Below are 24274 nucleotides of genomic sequence, written 5' to 3'. Positions count from 1 at the left end.
CCTCTCCCCCCACTCCCCTCGCAACTCTGCCGTCTTACAGTAAACACACTGTATACATGCCGACGTCGCAAACTGAAGATGAAAAGAAACAGAAAGTATATGAGGATGGTGAGAGGGTAATACAGTACGTAAATGAAGACGAAAATCTAATAATCATGGGGGACTGGAATACAGTTGCAAGTTGCAGGGGAAGGAATATAAGAAATGGTTACAGGAGAATACGGGTTTGGGGCAAGAAATGGGAGAAGACAAAGACTAATTGAGTTCTGTAATAAATTTCAGCTTGTAATACGGAATACTCTTTTCGATACTCACAAGAGGAGGAGGTATACTAGGAAAAGACCGGGTGATACGGGAAGATTTCAGTTAGATTACATCATGCTCAGGAAGAGATTCCGAAATCAGGTACTGAATTGTATTGCGTACCCAGGAGCAGATGTAGACTCAAGATCACGATGTAATAGTGATGAAGAGCAGACTGAAGATTAAGAGATTAGTCAAGAAGAAGCAACATGAAAAGTGTGATACGTAAGTACTAAGGAATGATGACATTTTCTGAGGCTATAGATACTGCAATAAGGAATAGCTCAATAGGTGGTTCGCTTGAAGAGGAATGGACATCTCTGTAAAGGGCAATCACAGAAATGGGGAAGAAAAACATAGGCGCCAAAGAAACCATGGGCAACAGGAGAAATACTTCAGCTGATCGGCGAAGTACAAAAACGTTCAGAGACATTCAGGAGTACAGAAATACAAGTCGCCGAAGGATGAATAAAGAGGAAGCGCAGGGAAGCTAAGACGAAATGGATGCATGAGAAAGTGAAGAAACTGAAAAATAAATGATTATCGGCAGGGCAGCATAACCAGCCTTCGGTTAAACCACAAACAAGGGCGGTAGCATTAAGAGTTCAATGGGAATTTCACAGTTACATTAGAGGAAAGAGCAGATAGGTGGAAATAATACATTGAATGTCTCTACTAGGGGAAGACTTGTCTGATGATGTAATAGAAGAAGAAACAGGAGTCGACAAGGAAGAGATTGGAGATCAAGTATTAGAATCAGAATTTAAAAGAGCTTTGGAAGATTTAAGATCAAATAAGACAGAAGGGACCGATAACATTCTGTCGGGATTACTAAAATCTTTGGGAAAAGTGGCAACAAAACGACTATTAAATTGGTCTGTAGGATATATGAAACTGGCGATATACCATCAGACTTTTGAAAAAACATCATCCACAAAATTCTGAGGATACCAAGAGCCGGCAAGAGCGACTATTACCAACTTACCAGGTCATGCATCTAAGTTGTGGACAAGAATAATATACAGAAGAAACAAAAAGAAAATTGAGGGTTAGATGACGATCAGTTTGGCTTTAGGAAAGTTAGACACCACAGAGGTAGTTCTGACGTTGCGGTTCATAATGGAAGCAAGATTGAAGAAAAATCAAGACACGTTCATAGGACTTGTCGACCTGGAAAAAGCGATCGAAAATGTAATGTGGTGCAAGATGTTCGAAATTCTGACAAAAATAGGGGTTAGCTATAGGGAAAGGCGAGTAATATACAGTATGTACAAGAACCAATAGGGAACAATAAGACTAAGTGCTCGGATTAAAAACGGAATAAGACAGGGAAGTATTCTTTCTCCACTACTGTTCAATCTATACACTGATGGAAATAAAACTAAGGATCAAGAGTGGAATCATAATTCAGGGTGAAAGGGTATAAACGATAAGATTCGCTGAGGAAACTGTTAAAGTAGAATTAGAGGATCTGCTGAATGATATGAAGTCTAACGAGTACAGTATACGGACTGAGAATAAATCGAAGAAAGACAAAAGTCATGAGAAGCAGAAGAAGTGAGAACAGCGAGAATCTTAACATCAGGATTTGTGATTAAGAAGTAGATGAAGTGAAGGAATCCTGCTATGTAGGCACCAATATAATCTATGACGAACGGAGGAAGGAGGACATTAAAAGCAGACGGGCTCTGTCAAAAAAGAAATTCCTGGCCAAGGGAAGTCTACAAGTATCAAACATGGGCCTTAATTTGAGGAAGAAACTTTACAATGTGCGTTTGGAACAGGTCATGGCATCGTAGTAAAACATTGGGAAAACCAAAAAAATACAAGGTCGAAGCACTTGAGTTGTGGTGCTACAGACGAATGTTGAATATTAGGTGGGCTGGTAAGGCAGGGAATGAGGAGGTTCTGCGCAGAATTGGAGAGGAAAGGAATATATAGGGAATACTGACAAGAAGAAGGGACAGGATGATAGGACATGTGTTAAGACGTCAAGGAATGGCTTCCAAGGTACTAGAGGGAGCTGTAGAGGGTAAAAACTGTAGAGGAAGACGGAAATTGGAATGAATCCAACAAATTATTGAGGACGTAGGTTGCGAGAGCTGCTGTGCGATGAAGAGCTTGGAGAGGAGTACCATAGAAATCGACTCAATCAGGAGCTCGACAGGCACTCGGCCATGTTCTGTCCATACAGGGGTAAAGGCGAACACCGACGCTTGGTCAGTTTCTGCTGCCTCCTGTGGACTGGAGAATACCTGCACTTCCGCCCACAGTGCTCTTTCCCTGCCCAGACGCACTGCTGCTAAGTGTTCTCGATTGCCACAGACGTAGCGTGTGTCAAAAATATTTGGGCACAAGCGAAATTCGTTGTGGGTGCAACAGCGCAGACAGGATTTAGGTATCAGTGGGAATGAATCTAATACTGAGGGGAACGTTTCCTACTATCTAAAGAACGTGATCTGTGTCGAAGTGCCCGGCGATGTTGCATGTGTTTACTACGTCCAATGGAATCTACTTGGGAGCAAGAAGTGTTTCCTTGCATAGGACTTATAACCTGAGCATCATGCAGAGGACTAACTTGTCGGCACGCTGTTTTCCAACTATCTGAAAATGCATCTCAAACATGTTGACAATATTCGCGATTGTGCTTAATTCGGGATCTGATGATACCAAAGCCAATGACTGGGCCTCCTTATCTTGTGTTAATCTGACATCTACGCCACTGATTAAAGAATCGTGTATGAGTCCCCACAGTCTATACATTGAAACTTGCATTTGCAGGCGAAGCGTTGCAAATCCGCTATTCAGAGTACATAAGACTAATCACTATTCTCCCATACTGGTTCAACTGCAGTGGCTCAGTCGCAGTATAGGTCTGATGGCAGAAATGCTTACTAAACAGGCTGCAGAATTCAGTAAATTCCAATGCTTCAGCGTCCGTCTGCAGATGAAGCTTTCGCACGGTTTCATAGAAGCTGCTACTACTACTGCTAAGCAACAGAATAGCCTGGACATAGTATCTGGTATGTTTCCTGCTTTGCAATACAGCATACAGTGACAGGCCAGAACATTAAGACCACCAACGCAATAGCCAGTGTGTCCACCTTTGGCGCGGATAACAGCAGCATGGAAACAATGAGGCCTTGGTAGGTCGCTGGAGCGAGTTGGCAACTCATCTGCTCACACAAGTCACTTAATTCCCGTAAATTCCGAGGAGCTCTGACATCAAGTTCAATCAAATCCCAGACGCATTCGATCGGGTTCAGGTCTGGCGAGTTGGGAAGGGGGTCAGCACATAAATTGGAACGTGCGACTGTGTTCGAGGAGCCACTCCATGACACTCCTGACGCTGTGACATGACGCATTATCTTGCTGAAATGTGCCGCTGCCGATGGGAAACATGATCGCCATGAAGTGGTTTACGTGGTCTATAAACTGCGTATGATACTCCTTGGCCCTCGTGGAGCATTGCACGAGCTCAAGTGGACCCAAAGATGCACTCGTGAACGCTTCCCAGGGCATAATGGAGCTGCCGCCAGCTTGTCTCCGTCCCTCAGTACAGTTGTCAAGGAGGTGTTCCCCTGGAAGACGACTGATTCGCGCTCTCCCATCGGCATGAAGAAGAAGGCATAGGGGTTCATCAGAACATGCAACGCTGTATCACTGCTCCGACGTCGAGTGCCGATGGTCAGGTGGCCACTTGAGTCGTACATGCCGATGTCGTGGTGTTAATATTGGTACTTGTATGAGTCGTCGGCTGCGGAGGCCCATCATTAGGTTTATTCGATGCACTGTGTGTTCAGACACACTTTTACTCCATCAAGCATTAAAGTCTGATGTTAATTCAGCCACAGTTCGCCACCTGTCAAGTTTTTCCAGTCAGCTCAGCCTACGACATCCGACGTTTGTAATGTCTCAATCTGTCCTAGGTCAGATCAGATAGATGGCGCGCCTGCCCCATCTAGACACGGAGAGCACCCTACTGATACTACATGCACCGTGAGTGTACGAGGTGCGGCTAGAAAAAAACCGGACTGATGCTGGAAAAAATATTTATTTACAATTATTTACAATTTCATGTTATCTCCTTCAATGTACTCTCCTCCTCGGTCTCTACACCGCTCCATACGAATTTTCCACTGTTCATAGCAATGCTGCAGATCATTTTCGGTAAGTCCATACATTAGTTCCGTCGCTTTTTCTTTTACTGCTTCAACAGTCTCAAATCTAGTTCCTTTCAAAGCTGACTTGACTTCAGGGAAAAGAAAAAAGTCACAGGGGGCCAAATCAGGTGAGTAGGGTGGATGATCTAAGATGGGAATGTTGTGTTTTGCCAAAAACGTCTTCACTGACAACGCACTGTGAGCTGGGGCATTGTCTTGGTGAAGGATCCATGACTTTTTTCTCCACAAATCGTTCCGTTTTCTCCGTACTCGCTCACGTAGGGTAGCCAGGACGCTAATGTAGTAATGCTGATTCATTGTTTGTCCCTCTGGTACCCAATCAATATGCACAATCCCTTTGATGTCAAAAAAAAAAAAAACAATCATCATTGCCTTGAATTTCGATTTTGACATTCGTGCTTTTTTTTGTCGTGGAGAACCAGGAGTTTTCCAATGCATCGATTGGCGTTTAGTTTCGGGATTGTAAGTAAAAAACCACGATTCATCGCAAGTAATAACATTTTGTAAGAAGGTGGTTCACTTTAAATGTTTTCCAGGATGTCAGAACAAATCATTCTTCGGCGTTCCTTCTGTTCAATTGTGAGACACTTTGGAGCCATTTTTGAACACACTTTGTTCATGTTGAAACTTTCATGAAGAATCTGCCTAACACTTTCCTTGTCAACTCCTGTTAACTCAGACACTGCTCTGATTGTTAAACGGCGATCTTGTCGAACAAGTTTACCGATTTTTTCAATGTTTGCATCAGTTTTTGCTGACAATGGTCTGCCAGTGCGAGTGTCATCACTGGTGTCTTCGCGGCCATCTTTAAATCGTTTAAACCACTCAAACACTTGTGTTCGCGATAAACAATCATCGCCGTACACTTGTTGTAACATTACAAACGTTTCACTTGCAGATTTTCCTAGTTTGAAACAAAATTTGATGTTAACACGCTGTTATTTCTGTACACTCAACATTTTCCGACGCACAGACAAAACGTCAACTACTTAAAACAGACGCCACGGGCAGACTGAGTGCAGGAGGCAGATGAAACTCGAGCAGTAGGCGGAGCGAGAGTCACGTGACAGGCCACGCGACTTTCAGCCTTATTGCATTCGTTTTATTGTTTCACCAGTACTAGTCCGGTTTTTTCTAGCCACACCTCGTATCTAACAGCCATTCCTCGCCAGGTGACGTTGTTATCGCCTGAACGGGTACATATCGGTAGCAGGTCGGTGGTCATAATGTTCTGGATGATCAGTGTAAGTCTACACAGGTAATTTTCTCGCCTGTCTAACAGCGTCGCCAAACGTTGCCGCACAGGTGCTGGACCCGTAAGATACGAGTATACTCCGAAATTTAGGATCAGCTCCGCATTCTGTTTGATCAGCTCCTGCACCTGCTCCTGCTGTATTTGTTGTCGCGACCGCATACGTTCCTGGAAGTGTTGATCGATCGTTACGATATATTTCGAATGCAGGAGTCAGCCTTGTCGACACTTTCGTAACGCGCTATCTCAGTGGGGGAGTACCGCTTTGCGGTCTCTCAGGATCACGGGAAGTGGCGGAAAAAGACTGAGTGGACGACGATTAACCTTCCACATTTCTGAAAGGATAAACCGAGAGGAAGTCTGATATGAAGCCAAAAGAGTTGTCAGCGGCGTACGAGCAAAATCTGTGTAACAAATCAAGTGAATATCCTGAAACAGTGACGTCGGAGGCCACAAAGCTTCAGAAACGCAAACACAATTGGCTGAGGAATGCGCGCTCTTTTTACTCATTGCCTATTGTATCAGAGTGTCTTGCCAACTCACGCCAAGTCCACACCAACCGCAGTGAGACCGTGAAATCCTAAAACTCTGCTGGTGGCTTGATACCGATATCGCTATCCAAATCCGTCAAAGATATTGATCGGGTTTTACCCGAATCAGGAAAGTGACTCCTTTAACTAACTTCTCTTTTTGACGACAGACATTTATTTTTCGGAGTAACAACAGATCCCCCTTAGGAAACTTACAAGTTAGTCTACCATGTTAAATTTACACACTTCAAAAGCGTTGAAAATGTGGTTCAAATGGCTCTAAGCAATATGGGACTTAACTTCTGAGGTCATCAGTCCCCTAGAACTTAGAACTAATTAAACCTAACTAACCTAAGGACATCACAAACATCCATACCCCAGGCAGGATTCGAAGCTGCGACCGTAGTGGTCGCGCGGCTCCAGACTGTAGCGCCTAGAACCTCTCGGCCACTCCGGCCGGCGTTGAAAATGTGAATAACGCAGTTTTTCACGGCCCTAAAAAAGATTCAATAATGGCCTAAAAAAAATTTCTGTAGGCGAGCTCAAAACCAAGATATTATGCAGGCCACTAAAGGATAAATGGTTCAAATGGCTCTGAGCACTATGGGACTTAACTTCCGTGGTCATCAGTCCCCTAGAACTTAGAACTACTTAAACCTAACTAACCTAAGGACATCACACACATCCATGCCCGAGGCAGGATTCGAACCTGCGACCGCAGCGGTCACGCGGTTCCAGACTGAAGCGCCTTTAACCGCACGGCCACACCGGCCGGCAAAGGATAAATATTTACTACTTAATAAGACATAACATTTCGCCTTTACAGCTTACCGAAATTGTTTACACCAAATAATGTAAAATAACATTTAGAAAAAGGTTACAATATGTATAAAACAGAACAATTAAATTGAAGGAAAAATTCACTGAGCGAAGCCAATAAATCAGTTAAGGGCCTCTCGACCGACGGCAAAATTTCATGCACAGTGCAAGCCAGATAACGTAAGGTACTCATCATGAGCACAGACAGTAGGGACACGCGACCGCAGACAAATAGCAAGTTGCACTAGGAAGGGTCAGGGATTTTCATCTGCCTCGAGCTGACTGGGTGTTTGTGTTGTCCTCATCATTTCATCATCATTCATGAAAGTTGCGAGTTTGGACTGAGCAAAGTTTGGGAATTTCTACGGGCGCTGATAACCGCGCTGTTGAGCGCCCCAGAAACCAAACATTATCATCATCATCATCATGACGCACTAGGAAAAGCTCGAGAGCCATCCACAAGGCCGCAAGCAAACCAGGCCAACGCTGCAAGAAGCATCTAACAGGGACTGCTATCCCTACAACTTATTTGGTGCTATCAACTGAATTACACTACAACTGAATGTTACTGTTTAAACGCGATTACACGTATAGAACCTTTCCAATTAAGATGATACGCCATAGGAAACAGGCCACGTTAAAAGTGTAAGGTTAAAAGAGAACTGCTCAAAAGCTACTGTGAAGGGAGGAATATAAATGACAGCTCGCTACGGTCTTGCCATTAGCTGGAGATTATAGGAAACAAAACCTAAAGTGCTGGATAATAATAATAATAATATCAGAAAGCACACCAGCTCCCAAAATATTGTCAAAACAAATATTAAAATTCAAAAACAGTTTGTTCTCTCGCATGAAAAACGCAAAATTAAAAAAAGTAGATAATTCATAGGCCCTTGGTGTAAAAAAGCGTGAAGAATGGTTCAAATGGCTGTGAGCACTATGTGACTTAACTTTTGAGATCATCAGTCCCCTAGAACTTAGAACTACTTAAACCTAACTAACCTAAGGACATCACACACATCCATGCCCGAGGCAGGATTCGAACCCGCGACCGTAGCAGTCGCGCGGCTCCAGACTGTAGTGCCTACAACCGCTCGGCCACCCAGGCCGGCTAAGCGTGAAAGCTGGGCACATTACATAGTAACACAAATCGCCGTTGCAACAATAACCAAGGCAAATTTTTAGGGACAACCCTAGCCAGCAGATTAAAACAAGTCACTTTAAAAAACACACAGAGCAAATAGGGCACTAAATTGTCATTAAATCACACCGAGTCAGATAATCAAGGCGTGCACGAAGACTCAATGAATACAAACACGACCATCTGCTCAAACAGCTTGCGGAGTTGGAAGTCGGTGCACGGAGCTGAACAAGCAGATACGCACGGCATAGGCGAACCATACGTTTTGCCTTCTACCCCGTCCTAGCAAAGAAGAGTGAAAGACGATCCGGAAACGACGCCGGCCCGCACTGCGTGCCCGTTGCTCCAAGCATTGCCACTGGCCCTAGCTCTATACTGAGCGAAGATTACACGTGAACTGCCTGAAATGTGCTGTTCGAAGGGCTCCCCAGACGCCACTCTAGTAGTCGCTTCTGAAGGCTAGCCAGGGCAGCGATAACCACACAAGGGAGTAACGCGCGCCAGCTGGTGAGACGCCAACTAGAAGCTGTCGATAGTGGAGAGATGAAATGGGCCGGCACACTCATATTCTGAACCGCACATACTAAACTGTTTACTCGAAATTGCGCGTGAACACTTTAACGTGACCAAGGGGAACTCAGCGTCCGTTCCAAAGTACGTCACTCTAAGCGTTTCTTGCAGGTAGAATAACACACTGAATCTGGTTACCTTCCTTGAATTCCGCTCTGGCCGACAGGCGGGACAGGCAGCAGTTGTGGGTACTAGGACTATCCTTCCGAGGAAGGCCGATTTTTTCCGTACAATACCATGTATTTGTTATTGTTTCAGAAGCAGCTGTGTAAAACTGAACTGGCTGTGCTGGTGTACTCAGAGACCAGTAAGAAATACTGGGTAATTATAATTAAGCTGCACCTACTCACAGAGGTCCATTGTGGGCTGCAATTATCGTATGGCAGCGAAACTTGGTAGATACGTCAGTACCTTAATGCGGAACCGATTTACACTGGAAAAAATTGGTTCCAGTTGTGACCACTAGGAGCAAATCTGGCGCTGTACAGCATCTTGCCGACTGTGTTAATTTGTGGTTAGTAATAAAATCAACATCATGCCTTCCTCACTTGTTTGACCCTTACTGCTCCCATTCTATTCCTAACCCATTACAAGTTCAAAAAGGAAATAATTTGGCCCCAGCGTAAATCGGTTCTGCCTTAATGCAGTAGAATATCTGCCAAGTTTCGCTGCCTCACGATAATTACAGCCCAGACTGAAACTCTGTGAGTAGATGCACTTTAATTATGAGGGTTTACCAGAAAGTAGTGCATCGCATTTTTTTTCTCAGCCGGAAACAACGCTACGAATGCGAAAAGTTAAATATATATTATGTGAAGCCTCCTGTGTGAGCGCGCCAAGTTTCCGCCACTTCCGACAGATGGTGTAGCTGCAGCACAGTTTCAAAATGGCGTCTGTAGGTGATGTACGTCACAAGCAACGTGTGGTCGTTCAATTTCTCACTGCAGAGAAACGAAATGTGTGCAAAGTCTATGGAGCATCTGCTGTCGACAGAAGTACAGTTAGTCGCTGGGCACGAAGGGTGAGGTCATCAGAAGGCGGCTCGGCTGAGCTCAACTACACTCCTGGAAATTGAAATAAGAACACCGTGAATTCATTGTCCCAGGAAGGGGAAACTTTATTGACACATTCCTGGGGTCAGATACATCACATGATCACACTGACAGAACCACAGGCACATAGACACAGGCAACAGAGCATGCACAATGTCGGCACTAGTACAGTGTATATCCACCTTTCGCAGCAATGCAGGCTGCTATTCTCCCATGGAGACGATCGTAGAGATGCTGGATGTAGTCCTGTGGAACGGCTTGCCATGCCATTTCCACCTGGCGCCTCAGTTGGACCAGCGTTCGTGCTGGACGTGCAGACCGCGTGAGACGACGCTTCATCCAGTCCCAAACATGCTCAATGGGGGACAGATCCGGAGATCTTGCTGACCAGGGTAGTTGACTTACACCTTCTAGAGCACGTTGGGTGGCACGGGATACATGCGGACGTGCATTGTCCTGTTGGAACAGCAAGTTCCCTTGCCGGTCTAGGAATGGTAGAACGATGGGTTCGATAACGGTTTGGATGTACCGTGCACTATTCAGTGTCCCCTCGACGATCACCAGTGGTGTACGGCCAGTGTAGGAGATCGCTCCCCACACCATGATGCCGGGTGTTGGCCCTGTGTGCCTCGGTCGTATGCAGTCCTGATTGTGGCGCTCACCTCCACGGCGCCAAACACGCATACGACCATCATTGGCACCAAGGCAGAAGCGACTCTCATCGCTGAAGACGACACGTCTCCATTCGTCCCTCCATTCACGCCTGTCGCGACACCACTGGAGGCGGGCTGCACGATGTTGGGGCGTGAGCGGAAGACGGCCTAACGGTGTGCGGGACCGTAGCCCAGCTTCATGGAGACGGTTGCAAATGGTCCTCGCCGATACCCCAGGAGCAACAGTGTCCCTAATTTGCTGGGAAGTGGCGGTGCGGTCCCCTACGGCACTGCGTAGGATCCTACAGTCTTGGCGTGCATCCGTGCGTCGCTGCGGTCCGGTCCCAGGTCGACGGGCACGTGCACCTTCCGCCGACCACTGGCGACAACATCGATGTACTGTGGAGACCTCACGCCCCACGTGTTGAGCAATTCGGCGGTACGTCCACCCGGCCTCCCGCATCCCACTATACGCCCTCGCTCAAAGTCCGTCAACTGCACATACGGTTCACGTCCACGCTGTCGCGGCATGCTACCAGTGTTAAAGACTGCGATGGAGCTCCGTATGCCACGGCAAACTGGCTGACACTGACGGCGGCGGTGCACAAATGCTGCGCAGCTAGCGCCATTCGACGGCCAACACCGCGGTTCCTGGTGTGTCCGCTGTGCCGTGCGTGTGATCATTGCTTGTACAGCCCTCTCGCAGTGTCCGGAGCAAGTATGGTGGGTCTGACACACCGCTGTCAATGTGTTCTTTTTTCCATTTCCAGGAGTGTATTTGCAGCAGTCGGGGAGACTGTCCACGGCTGTCACACCTGATATGTTGCAGCGAACTGATGTCATTCGCGAGGACAGACGCATTACCACTCGGCAGTTGGACTGCATTTGTCAAGACATTTTGAGGACGATGAGGAGGTGATTCACACAGCGAAGCACTGGCTCCGCCAGCCTGGCAAGGACTGGTACCGACAGCTGCCAACATGAGTAACGTAGAAGTAAATATCCTCGGAGTAGTGAAGCAACTCAAATCACTTAATTAAAGCAAGTCTTCTGGTCCAGACGGTATACCAATTAGGTTCCTTTCCGAGTATGCTGATGCGTTGGCTCCATACTTAACAATCATATACAACCGTTCTCTCGACTAAAGATCCGTACCAAAAGACTGGAAAGTTGCACAGGTCACACCAGTATTCAAGAAAGATAGTAGGAGTAATCCACTAAATACAGGCTCATATCGTTGACGTCGATATGCAGCAGGATTTTAGATATATATTGTGTTCGAACATTATGAATTACCTCGAAGGAAACGGTCAATTGACACACAGTCAACATGGGTTTAGAAAACATCATTCCTGTGAAACACAACTAGCTCTTTATTCACATCAAGTGCTGAGAGCTACTGACAAGGGATTTCAGATCGATTCCGTATTCCTGGATTTCCGGAAGGCTTTTGACACTGTACCACACCAGCGGCTCGTTGTGAAACTACGTGCTCATGGAATATCGTCTCAGTTATGTGACTGGATTTGCGATTTTCTGTCAGAGAGGTTACAGTTCGTAGTAATTGGCGGGAAGTCATCGAGTAAAACAGAAGTGATCTCAGGGGTTCCCCAAGGTAGTGTTATAGGCCCTTTGCTGTTCCTTAACTCTATAAACGATTTGGGAGACAATCTGAGCAGCAGTCTTCGGTTGTTTGCAGATGACGCTGTCGTTCATCGACTAATAAAGTCATCAGAAGATCAAAACAAACTGCACAACGATTTAGAAAAAATATCTGAGGCCGGCCGGAGTGGCCGTGCGGTTAAAGGCGCTGCAGTCTGGAACCGCAAGACCGCTACGGTCGCAGGTTCGAATCCTGCCTCGGGCATGGATGTTTGTGATGTCCCTAGGTTAGTTAGGTTTAACTAGTTCTAAGTTCTAGGGGACTAATGGCCTCAGCAGTTGAGTCCCATAGTGCTCAGAGCCATTTGAACCAAAATATCTGAATGGTGCGAAAAGTGGCAGTTGACCCTAAATAACAGATCATCCAGATGAGTGCTAAAAGGAACTCGTTGAACTTCGGTTACACGATAAATCAGTCTAATCTAAAAGCCGTAAATTCAACTAAATACCTAGGTATTACAATCACGAACAACTTAAATTGAAAAGAACACATAGAAAATGTTGTGGGGAAGGGTAACCAAAGGCTGCGTTTTATTGGCAGGACACTTAGAAAATTTAACAGAGCTACTAAGGAGATTGCCTACACTATGCTTGTCCGTCCTCTTTTAGAATAGTGCTGCGCGGTGTGGGATCCTTACCAGAGAGGGCTCACGGCGTACATCGAAAAAGTTCAAAGAGAGGCAGCACGTTTTGTATTATCGCGAAGTATGGGAGAGAGTGTCACAGAAATGACACATGATTTGGGCTGGAAATCATTGAAAGAAAGGCGTTTTTCGTTGGGACGGAATCTTCTCACGAAATTCCAATCACCAACTTACACCTCCGAATGCGAAAATATTTTGTTGACAGCGACCTACATAGGGAGGAACGATCACCACGATGAAATAAGGGAAATCAGAGCTCGTACGGAAACATATAGGGGTTCATTTTTTCCGCGCGCTATACGAGACTGGAATAATAGGGAATTGTGAAGGTGGTTCGATGAACCCTCTGCCAGACACTTAAATTTAATTTGCAAAGTATCCATGTAGATGTAGATGTAGATGTAGATGTAGACAGGGCACACCCGCCCCTGTTTCGCGCTGGAAGAAGGCCATAGAACGGGATGGAGATCACGCGGAAAATGGCTCTGAGTACTATGGGACTAAACTTCTGAGGTCATCAGTCCCCTAGAACTTAGAACTACTTAAACCTAACTAACCTAAGGACACCACACACATCCATGCCCGAGGCAAGATTCGAACCTGCGACCGAAGTGGTCGCGTGGTTCCAGAATGAAGTGCCTAGAACTGCTCGGCCACACTGGCCAGCCACTTGGAAAAATAGGGTGTGTAGATAAAACATCATTCTTTCGTTGTGTAACTTATGTTCAGTAAACAATTGCTGAAGAAAAAAAATGCGATGCATTACTTTCGGGGCAACCCTCGTATAATCGCTAGGTGTAACAGATTTCCTTTTTACGTTAGTAGGTATTCCTTATGACATACACGACTTCGGGAGGTTATTGACACTGAAATTGCAGGCTGCAATTTGTGGCAGAACCACAGTGACCTCCGGAGCTTGCTGCGAAGTTTGACTTCCAGTACGCCGTTTACACCTCCCGGCGCTATCGACAAGCAGCAGGGCACAGCAGGCGCAGCGTAACGACACGGCTCGCCAATGTCGCCTCCTCCGCTGAGCCGGAAACGCGGGGCGGTTAAAAGGCCTCGTTAAAAGCGAACGCGATCACATCGAAAGGCGAAGGAGCGTTAGGTACTTTGAGGGCGGCCGCGGCCACGGGCAGTTTATGGCGCCTGCCGGGGGAATGCGGACACACGCGGCTGGCCACACTGACACAATCAGACCGCCGGGGCGCACGGAGGCCGCTTTTACGGCGGCGACGGCCAAAGCGGCGCTCGTGGCGGCCGCAGCACAGTGGCGTGGGTGGCGGTGAGGGGGGGGGGGCTAGTAGCTGCGGCCGACCCAGGGGAGCGGGGCCGTCTACACGGCGGCTGTTAGCGCCGGCTAATGGATAATGCCGGCAAAGGCCCGCCCGCGCGCTGTCGCGGCTGCGGCTGCAGCTTAAAGCGGATGGCGTGTCCTCCGCACGTAAACATACTCCCCCTGGGCAGGCTATTATGCGTGCGTCATACCTCCACAACCTACTACTCCTTGCCCCTTCTCTGGGTACTATAGTTCAATTCTTTTATCTTGGTGGCTCGCGCATGCCCGCCCAGACGCGGGAGATTGTTGCGTTGGCAGTTGCACGCGCTGAGAGAAGCAGCGCCATAGTATAGTATAGTTCGCAAACTTACGTTTTGGGGAGAGCGCGCAATTTATGAAGTAAAGCCATCATGGCCGTATTAACCCTTTCGCTGCTACAGAGACGTGCTTCCCGCTTTCCGCGCTGTGCGCGATTTTGTCATCACTGCACTGCTCGCCTGTGCAGACACGTAGTGTTCCGACTGTTTTGACACACTTATCATTCGATTTCACAAAAACTATTTGGACCAAAAATTTGATTTTTACACACTTCTTCACTGATACCTTCCCCCCATAAATGACTTAATTTTGTTTCGATGTTCAACGCAGCTATTGTGCAGTATTAAATGTAGTAAACCATTGCACGAAATTTTGAAGAGTTTGCGGAGGTAAAAGTCCACAGCGTATATTTTTCGTATGGTCGATTTTAGTTGCCACTAGAAATTTCAAAAAATTACATTCAAACGAATAAAATTCATGAAGTAAGACACTTCAATACTGTTTTTAAATAAAGAAAATATTAAGCATCGAACAAGGCCTGAATTAGGAGGCTTATTGCTTGTTTGGTTTAATTAATTAACAGAATATGAAGCAATTGGAATGAAGAATGCTTTTTCCGAACATTCTTTTATAGAATGTCTGCTATCAAGACATTGCTTTTGTTCAGTTACTTTATTTATGACTGGACGTTTCTAAAACTGAAGACACTCGTCCGTGCTCTGCACTGCAGTCGAACTCTGGCAACGTCGTTCTCTGTTCACTGACTGACTGTGTTTTGTGACAGTCAGATGCGCAGAACGACCCTAAACTCGGCCGCCATCGTAAATGACACGCACATTAGTTAGTTACCCTTCACTCGTGTTGTTGTTGTGGTCTTCAGTCCATAGACTGGTTTGATGCAGCTCTCCATGCTACTCTATCCTGTGCAAGCTTCTTCATCTCGCAGTACCTACTGCAGCCTACATCCTTCTGAATCTGTTTATTCATCTCTTGGTCTCCCTCTACGATTTGTACCCTCCGCGCCGGCCGTTGTGGCCGAGCGGTTCTTATTCGCGTCAGTCCGGAACCGCGCTGCTGCTACGGTCGCAGGTTCGAATCCTGCCTCGGGAATGGATGTGTGTGCTGTCCTTAGGTTAGTTAGGTTTAAGTAGTTCTAAGTTCTAGGGGACTGATGACCTCGGATGTTAAGTCCCATAGTGCTCAGAGCCATCTGAACCATTTTGTACCCTCCGCGCTGCCCTCCAGTACTAAATTGGTGATCCCTTGATGCCTCAGAATATGTCCTACCAACCGATCCCTTCTTCTAGTCGAGTTGTGCCACAAATTCCTCTTCTCCCCAATTCTATTCAATACCTCCTCATTAGTTGTGTGATCTACCCATCTAACCTTCAGCATTCTTCAGTAGCACCACATCTCAAAAGCTTCTATTCTCTTTTTGTCTAAACTATTTATCGTCCACGTTTCACTTCCATACATGGCTACACTCCATACAAATACTTTCAGAAACAACCTCCTGACACTTAATCCTATACTGGATGTTAACAAATTTCTCTTCTTCAGAAACGCATTCCTTGCCCTTGCCAGTATACATTTTATATCCTCTCTACTTCGACTATCATCAGTTATTTTGCTCCCCAAATAGCAAAACTCCTTTACTACTTTAAGTGTCTCATTTCCTAATCTAATTCCCTCAGCATCACCCGACTTAATTCAACTACATTCCGTTATTCTCGTTTTGCTTTTGTTGATGCTCATCTTATATCCTCCTTTCAAGACACTGTCCATTCCGTTCAGCTGCTCTTCCAGGTCCTTTGCTGTCTCTGACAGAATTACAATGTCATCGGCGAACCTCAAAGTTTTAATTTCTTCTCCATGGATTTTAATTCCTACTGCAAATTTTTCTTTTGTTTCCTTCACTGCTTGCTCAATATACAGATTGAATAACATCGGGGATACGCTACAACCCTGTCTCACTCCCTTCCCAAGCACAGCTTCCCTTTCATGCCCCTCGACTCTTATAACTGTACAAATTGTAAATAGCCTTTCGCTCCCTGTATTTTACCCCTGCCACCTTCCTTCACTCGTATCAGCTGGATTTTAACCCTCTGAACGGAGCACCGGCCTATGGGACTGGCCGAGTGCTCAGGGTGTCGCCGTCCTCGCCCGTCCTCTTCACAAGGAACCCCTTGACTGCGAGATCCCAAGTTCAGTCTTTAGAGCCTTTCATTTGAAAGTGTTGTGTTAACAATTATAACAGAAAAAACACAGGCAGATTTTTTTTCCACCGTGTACAAACTCCACGGATTGATCGATGAGCAGAGACCGAACTTATGTCCGGAAATTCATGGTTTCCATTTCCATGCTAGAGACCATTTATTCAATCATACTTCGTTACTGAAACTGGGTCTAATACGCGCTGTACCATGCAGCCATTGTTCCAGTATGCGTGGCTTCCCCCTAGAGGGTGCTAATGATCCTTAGATGTCATGCCCTAGCGCCCGCTCCTGCCATAGCAATTGGTGATTCACTTCTCTAGCTGCCTCGCCTTGTAGTGGATGTGGTACAGCGTTGTACACCGTGGTTGCGTATTCGAGTCGAGAGAGCCTGCCGACATGGCGTTTACTTACGGAAAGGCAAATGGCAACGGGCGGTGCGCACCAAGGCTGTACGAGGAGACCCATCCCCGCCGACAACAACCACAGCATTCAAGGTTTGCGACAATTTTCCACCGTTTGTGTCAGACAGGGTCGTTTCAGGAAGCAGGAAATCATGAAGGACGTACCCGAAATGTTTGGAGACCAGACTTGGAGGAAAGTGTGATTAACACTGTGGAAGTCATCCATCCGACTCACAGATGAGCCCACTTTACCCGGCCGTTGTGGCCAAGCGGTTCTAGGCGCTTCAGTCGGGAATCGCGCTGCTGCTACGGTCGCAGGTTCGAATCCTGCCTCGGGCATGAATGTGTGTGATGTCCTTAGGTTAGTTAGATTTACGTAGTTCTAAGTCTAGGGGACTGGTGACCTCAGATGTTAAGTTTCATTGTGCTCAGAGCCATTTGAACCATTTTTGAGTCCACTTTTATGTGGAGTAGTATCTTCAACTTTCATAACAGAACCACCATGGTATGGTGACAGCGAATCATCAGCCTCGGTGCAACCAGCGTGTGTGGGCCAGGATAATTGGCGACCGTATTTTGAGACTAGTTTTCCTTCAGCATCGCCTAGCAGGCCGGGATTATCGGCGTTTCTTGCGTTTGACCCTGTCTCCCCTGCTGGAAGAGGTGCAACTGATGAATCGAAGGGTTATGTGGTTGCCACATGATAGTGCTTCTTTAACGTCCGGATGCATGTCAACCGTGTCTTCCCAGTTCCATGGATCGGGGGAGGGGGGTCCATTTGCATGGCCTGCTCGTTCACCGGTTCTCAACCCGCGCGATTTCTTGTTATGGAGGCATCTAAAAAGCACCGGGTATGCAGAGCCCATTCCAATGTGTAGACACTGGAGCAGCATATTCATGCTGCCTTTGACACTGTTCGGATGCAGCTTGGCTGACGTGAACGTGTGAGAGAGAACATGCTACGGAGTGTACACGCATCCGTTGAGGCACATGGAAACCATTTTCAACACATACTGTAACTCTGGGTGCATGGTACAGACCGTATGACACCGTAGTCTCTGTAGCAATGTGTGCTTGAATAAATGATCTTTTGCATGGACACCTTGTATTTCTGGGCACAAGTTCATTAGACCTCTCTTGCTCCGTATCCTCTCATCGATCAATCCCTAGCGTCTATACCCGGTTGAAAAAATCACCCTCGATAATAGCTGCTAATTACTCATCATGTGAATCAGGAGGGCGACAGAAAATGAGTGTCGGGGAGGCGCAGAGATCGACCTTCTGAATTACACTTCATAAAATGAACCTTGTCCACATTCCAGAAATGTTCAAAACAAACCATTTGCTATGAACACCGAATGAAAACTGGCTCGCCACAGTGACCATAAATTTTCCACCATACACATCAAAGGTGAGTAACGAACTGTGCAGCAATTTTAGCTAGGTGTTCATTCTTAAAGAACGCATATGGATTCGTATTGGTATTACGGGGCAATGGTAACTGATGGAATGTGGTGGCATAAAACAGAATACGAAACAGTCTGTTGTGTAGCTTATCAGAAACTGGCTATCCTTTAGGGCGTAGCTGCAGACAGTGCAATAACATGTTTTATAAGCACGCAAAAAACAGACATCGAGAGGCTGAATTTTTCCAGTGGTTTCCTCTTCAAATACCTATTTGCCGAAGTTCAAAACAAATTCCTTACTGAACGACTGGATAAGTTTGTTTATCTCATCTACTACTTTTCGAACTGATTCCACAGTTTGCAATGCTTCAAGTCGACGGTTGTTTGAAATTTCGTTATCGCACGTTTTCCAATACAGCTGCACTGTTTATAGTTACGCAACCATTCTCTGCTTCCCTTGAAATCACTTTAATCTATGTTGCCCCCAATTTGATGGGCATAACGCAGTGAGACAGTATCATTCACATACTGTAAATTGTATCGAGCATCCTTGGAACGCGCAAATACGTTTCTGTAACAAGTGTGCCCTGTACTCGCTTGAACATCTGTAGTTTTCTTATGCACTACATGGTCATATTACCGTGGACTTCTTCGAAATCTGTCCATAATTTTTTTTTTTTCATTTTTTACTATGCTGCAGATGATCCTCCAGGTACACAATCATGTGTAGTACCCGCTCGTTGAACAATGATTGCTCTTTACTGGAAGCGGTATTTGTGACACTCTGTCCGACAAGAATGATGCAGTACGTGACCTGATACCTGTTTCAGTATCACTTTCACTTGTGAATCACTTATCATCACCACTATACTCCTGATGCACATTGTTTGCACAGTCGAGAGTATATGAAACCACACATTCTATTGACTCATCTTGCAGAAACGCTAATATTTCATCTGCCATTTCTTTCCCATTCTGCGAAATTCCTTGGGTTACTTTATGACGAAATGTCAGCTTCGGTAACTCTTGTAGGTATAATGGAATCTTTGCTTTGTTTATATTTTCTATTGCTCTGCTTTGTATCAACACCACTAACACTGCAGCACTGTTGCGAGTTACTTGTCGACTAAGCAGTTACTACATTCCGTACCCTTATGCTGTGCTCAGCATTCCATACCTCCAGTCCCTCTCCCTGTTACCGTTAGCAGCCGTTATTGTGGCTGCGTGTTAGAGAACATGAGGGGTGTCGAGTGCCATAAATATCATTGGCCTTTCGCGACCTCGCACTCAAGTGGTTCCTTGTTAACCCTTCGTTGGGTGCCAATTAGATAGTAGCCCTTCTCACACACCAGCTGGTTTTTAACGCTCTGCGTGGAACACCAGCCTGAGGGACCGATGTAGTTACGAGTTTGGGCCGCAGAGTGCGCAGGTTGTCGCCCTACTCGCCCCATCTCTAAGAGGGTCTCAATACTACCCTCGGACAGCAGGTAAGCTCTATCAGCGTCCGGATCTCTGAAGCACATTTTCACCCATTCCCGCCATCCCGACACCTGCTGGGTCTCCTGGACTGGTGTTCCCTATAAGGTAAGTTTCTTAGTGGTCTGACAAACCATTACCCCTCTGTATCACGGCCACTAGCATACATGTTACGGATCACAAGGTACATGTGCAGTAGCAAGGAACCATGTAGCGCTCAGCAGCCCACAACTGCCACAATGCATTGTATTGTAACTGTGGTTACGAACGAAAAGAAAGTTGTTTATGGCAGAGTGAATTTTTATTAGTGAGCACAGAGCCACGCTATAATAATTATTATTGAGAGTTTTTTTAGAGTAAGTTTTTAAGTAAAAAATAATGATTTTCTGCGAGTTCACCAGTTGAACAAACTGCAGCTGACAAATAAGTAAGTTAGGAATTAAATTTCATAAATTTCCTAAAAAAATTAGACAAAATGAAAATGGTTAAACGCTTGTAAACGTGCAGATTCATTTTCAGTTGAATGCTCGTGTTTGCTCAATATATTTCACAAATTCGGATTATGAAAGGAATTTGAAAAGTGAACTGCTGAATACTCCTTCGAACCCAAGTTGAAGGCTGATACTGTTCAACTCTAAATCAACCATATTCCAGAGCTGATTTAGGGCATAGTAATGAGCCTAATAATGAGAAAAATATTTGAGCACAAAAACGATGCTATACCATAAAGAAGTAGAAGACATTTTATGTGTAAATGTGTTACCAACTAACGAAGAAATTACTTCCAAACAAAACATTAGCCATGAAAATAATCACTGCTGTGACCGCAGCAGTACTGGCGGAAACTCAAGATACGATTATAGAACTGTCATCTTTTGAGAAGCAAGACACTTGTTGTCTGCAGGAAAGTGAATGCAACAACAAGGAAGTTGAAGAGATAGTTTCGAAGGTGGATTTTTTTTTTTTTTTTTGAGAACTCCATCGATTAGAAAGGAGAAAATGTTCCTGATTTGAAGGAAAATGTTGTAAGGTGGCGTGGTCTCCTGACCTTCATTTCTTACGTATTCCGACCTCACCATCGTATTCTGTGTATCAAGACATTTCATTCAAGCCCAAACTCGATAGGGACAAACATTCAAGACACAATGGCCAGGGAGTTTTTGTTCAGCGGACGCAACCAGCCCATTGGAAAGTCCGTAGGAGGGTGAGTTAGCACGCAGCTGCACTGGCCAGCCGACTGCCCACGAACCAAAACAGTTTTTGCCAGAGAAAAGGGATAATGGCCTGCGTGTTCACCTTAAAAGCAAAACCTGCTGTATTATTTGGGAGAGCCCCAGCATATGCATTTCTTTGATGGACCTAGTTGTGCAGTTTCAGAGTTCTCACAAGTGGGCAGTAAATGCCTAATGTAACTGCTATATATTTCCGGATTGGTCGGCTTAGCCATTCTCCCGTTTGTAAGATTAACACTGATTGGTGGACTACTTGTGATGCAATGAGCTGGAGGAGTGAGGGAAAGACAGCAGATGATATACCCTTCCGCATTTTGCGTGGAGGGAAGTCATTCCAGTGACGCTCTTGTAGCAGGAACACGTAGTGGGAGCTAGTGAGCTCGTACATGTACGCAGAGAGCGAGGGACAAAATCTCTACTCAGTGTGATACTCTATACTGAGTCGCTCACGATTAAGCGTTTGTTCACTGTGTTGGCCGCGACACATAATGCGCGGTGTGAACACAGAGTATTAGTTAGCGCCTGCGAGTGAACATTGAGTGGCATCGCGGTGGACTGGTTATCTGACCGGTGTACCATGCCAATAGTTAGCCTAGGGGTTCGATAGGCGAAGGTTAATCTATATAGAATGAGATAGTTTTGTTATTTTTCAGCGGCGAACGACGCAAGCAGCAGTCGTCGCAGCTCATGGTATTGTGCGCTACAGCAAGAGGCGAGCCCCATCTTTCCTCCATTAGAAATAACACACTTCATTCATGTCACTCCATTACATTTCTCACGCGACATCCTCGACCTTACTTAGAAAAATTCAATCGAATAATTATTCAAGTTGAGTAGGCGCGGCTCTCACCCACTCTGCCGAGTAAATAACATTCTTAAAGAAAAGGGATAAAGGAGCTTTCTCAAACTTTGTATATAAATGTCATTCACAGGATTCCTATCCATAAGAGGTAACCTCCTATTCGTAAAAGAAACTGGAAATTTGTGTATTAGTTTATAAATAAAAGTTTCATTTGATTTTTCTTAAATTTTGCAATAAATAACATTTTAAGTTCGTTTAATGTTTTTCTTACATTAACTAGCAATACTCCAGTACCAAAGTATCCCAGTAGTTACGTAAGAAAATAGAATATTTTTGGGTCTTTTCCTTACAGCTGACGACTACAGAAGATATTTATTGCTGAAGGTTTGTCAGTCATTTCGTTTTGGTATGTTAGGAGCGTCTGTCTGACTTCTGTAGTAGTGCGGGGTGGAAACTGCTTCTTGCAGGAGCCAAAGGGTACGTGTCAGATAAATCCGTTGCGCAACCCGTCAACACCCACACACACTGACAATGTTGAGCTGTTAGAGATGATGGCAGGATATGTTAATTATAGAGCTAAACGCAAACACCACGAATTAGCCCATTTGAATGATAAACTAACTGATCACGTAAATGTTTCAGGAAAGAACTGGCTTTTAAACAATTTCACCAACAAGGCGCGAAAAGTCTAACATAAAGCTTAATAATAAATAATCATGATAATAAGACACTAAAAGTTGGAAGATCTTGATTACATCGATACCTGCGTACTAGTTAAACATGTGAGCACCGTGTGCCTAAAACTTCGATGCAGTGCGACGTGGGGAGAGGGCTGACGGTGACGTCACAGCTCACCGTCCGCCTGCACGTGACTCATACAATGTGATTCATTGCATCTGCATCGATTGTTTTAGTTTGGCAGACTCAGCAAAGTTTCTGTGCGGACCAGGAAAATTTTGGAACTTTTTTTAGTTGCTGGCTTGGACGAGGAGTCAGATATCAATATCGACTCAAAAGACTCTTATGGTCCTTCAGGAGGTGATGGGGAAATGTCACAACACAGCTCTGACAGACTACTCTCGTGTGATGAAGGCGGACGCGCAACTACAGTGAGAGCAGAAGAGGTGGGGTCACCTACTACCCAAGAGAGCCACGAGGATACAGACAGTGGCATTTCAACGAGTGATTTTAGAGGAAGGAATTTTATTTGGAAGAAAGACCCCGCCCAATCCATAAACTTCCTTTCCAGCAAAAATATTATAAAAATTAAAACGTCTACATTTCAAGGCCCCGTGATAAATTTTCAGCCCAGCGCTGAAGACGTTTGAGGACTCCCATTTTACCTCTGATGTTCTCAAGGAGAGTGTCATTTTTGGTCTAAATTGTTTTTTATTTTATACAGGGTGAAAAGTATTTAAACCGACAAACTCTGGAAGGTTGTAGGGGACATCAAAACAAACATTATTTCCTAATGTCATTTTTTCCTATGACGGTTATTTAAATCGGTGGAGGGAGATTTCTCTGGCGGCAAATTAATTAAACCAACAAACACTTTTCCATCTTTTATGAACAAGACACAACACATTAACACAACCCAATTTCAATTACAGTAGATTTTCGAAAATGCCTCCACTGACACGTAAACAAAGGTTACACCGTCGGATCATGTTCTGTCTGACACGGGTAAAAACTCCAAGAGTATCCTGAATTGTTCCTGCTGCTGCTAGTATCCAGGCAACCAGATCCTCTTCTGATGCAATAGGAGTTGCGTAAACAAGGTTGCACATCGAACAGTCCATGGTACAGGACCACCTCTGCCAATCCACGTTTCTGGGGACTGTCGGTCCAGGAATCGACGCACACGACGACTGAAATGTGCCGGCACCCCGTCATGTTGGAACCACATGCCTTGTCTTGTAGGGAGCGGGACATCTTCCAGCAATTCTGACAATGCTCTGGCGAGAAAATTGTAATAGTGTCTGCCATTTAATGGCCTAGGTAGCAGATACGGCTCAATTAAACAGTCCCCAACAACACCGACATACACATTAACTATGAAACGCACTTGATGAGCGCTAGTAAATGTGGCATGTAGGTTATCCTCACTCCAAACATGCGAATTGTGCATGTTGAAGACTCCATCACGCCCGAACTTTGCTTCGTCGGTAAACAACACAGAGGATGGAAATGTAGGATGCATTTCACACTGTTCCAGGTACCACTGCGAAAACTGTGCTCTGGGTGGATGATCAACTGGTTCCAGGTTGTGGACACGCTGTAAGTGAAATAGACGTAACAACTGCTCTCGAAGGACTGTTCTTACATTCGTCTGAT

This window comes from Schistocerca americana, chromosome 2, assembly GCF_021461395.2.
Source record: "Schistocerca americana isolate TAMUIC-IGC-003095 chromosome 2, iqSchAmer2.1, whole genome shotgun sequence".
Lineage (NCBI taxonomy): Eukaryota > Metazoa > Arthropoda > Insecta > Orthoptera > Acrididae > Schistocerca > Schistocerca americana.
The sequence above is the reverse complement of the archived record's forward strand: the minus strand, read 5'-3'. Positions refer to the sequence as shown.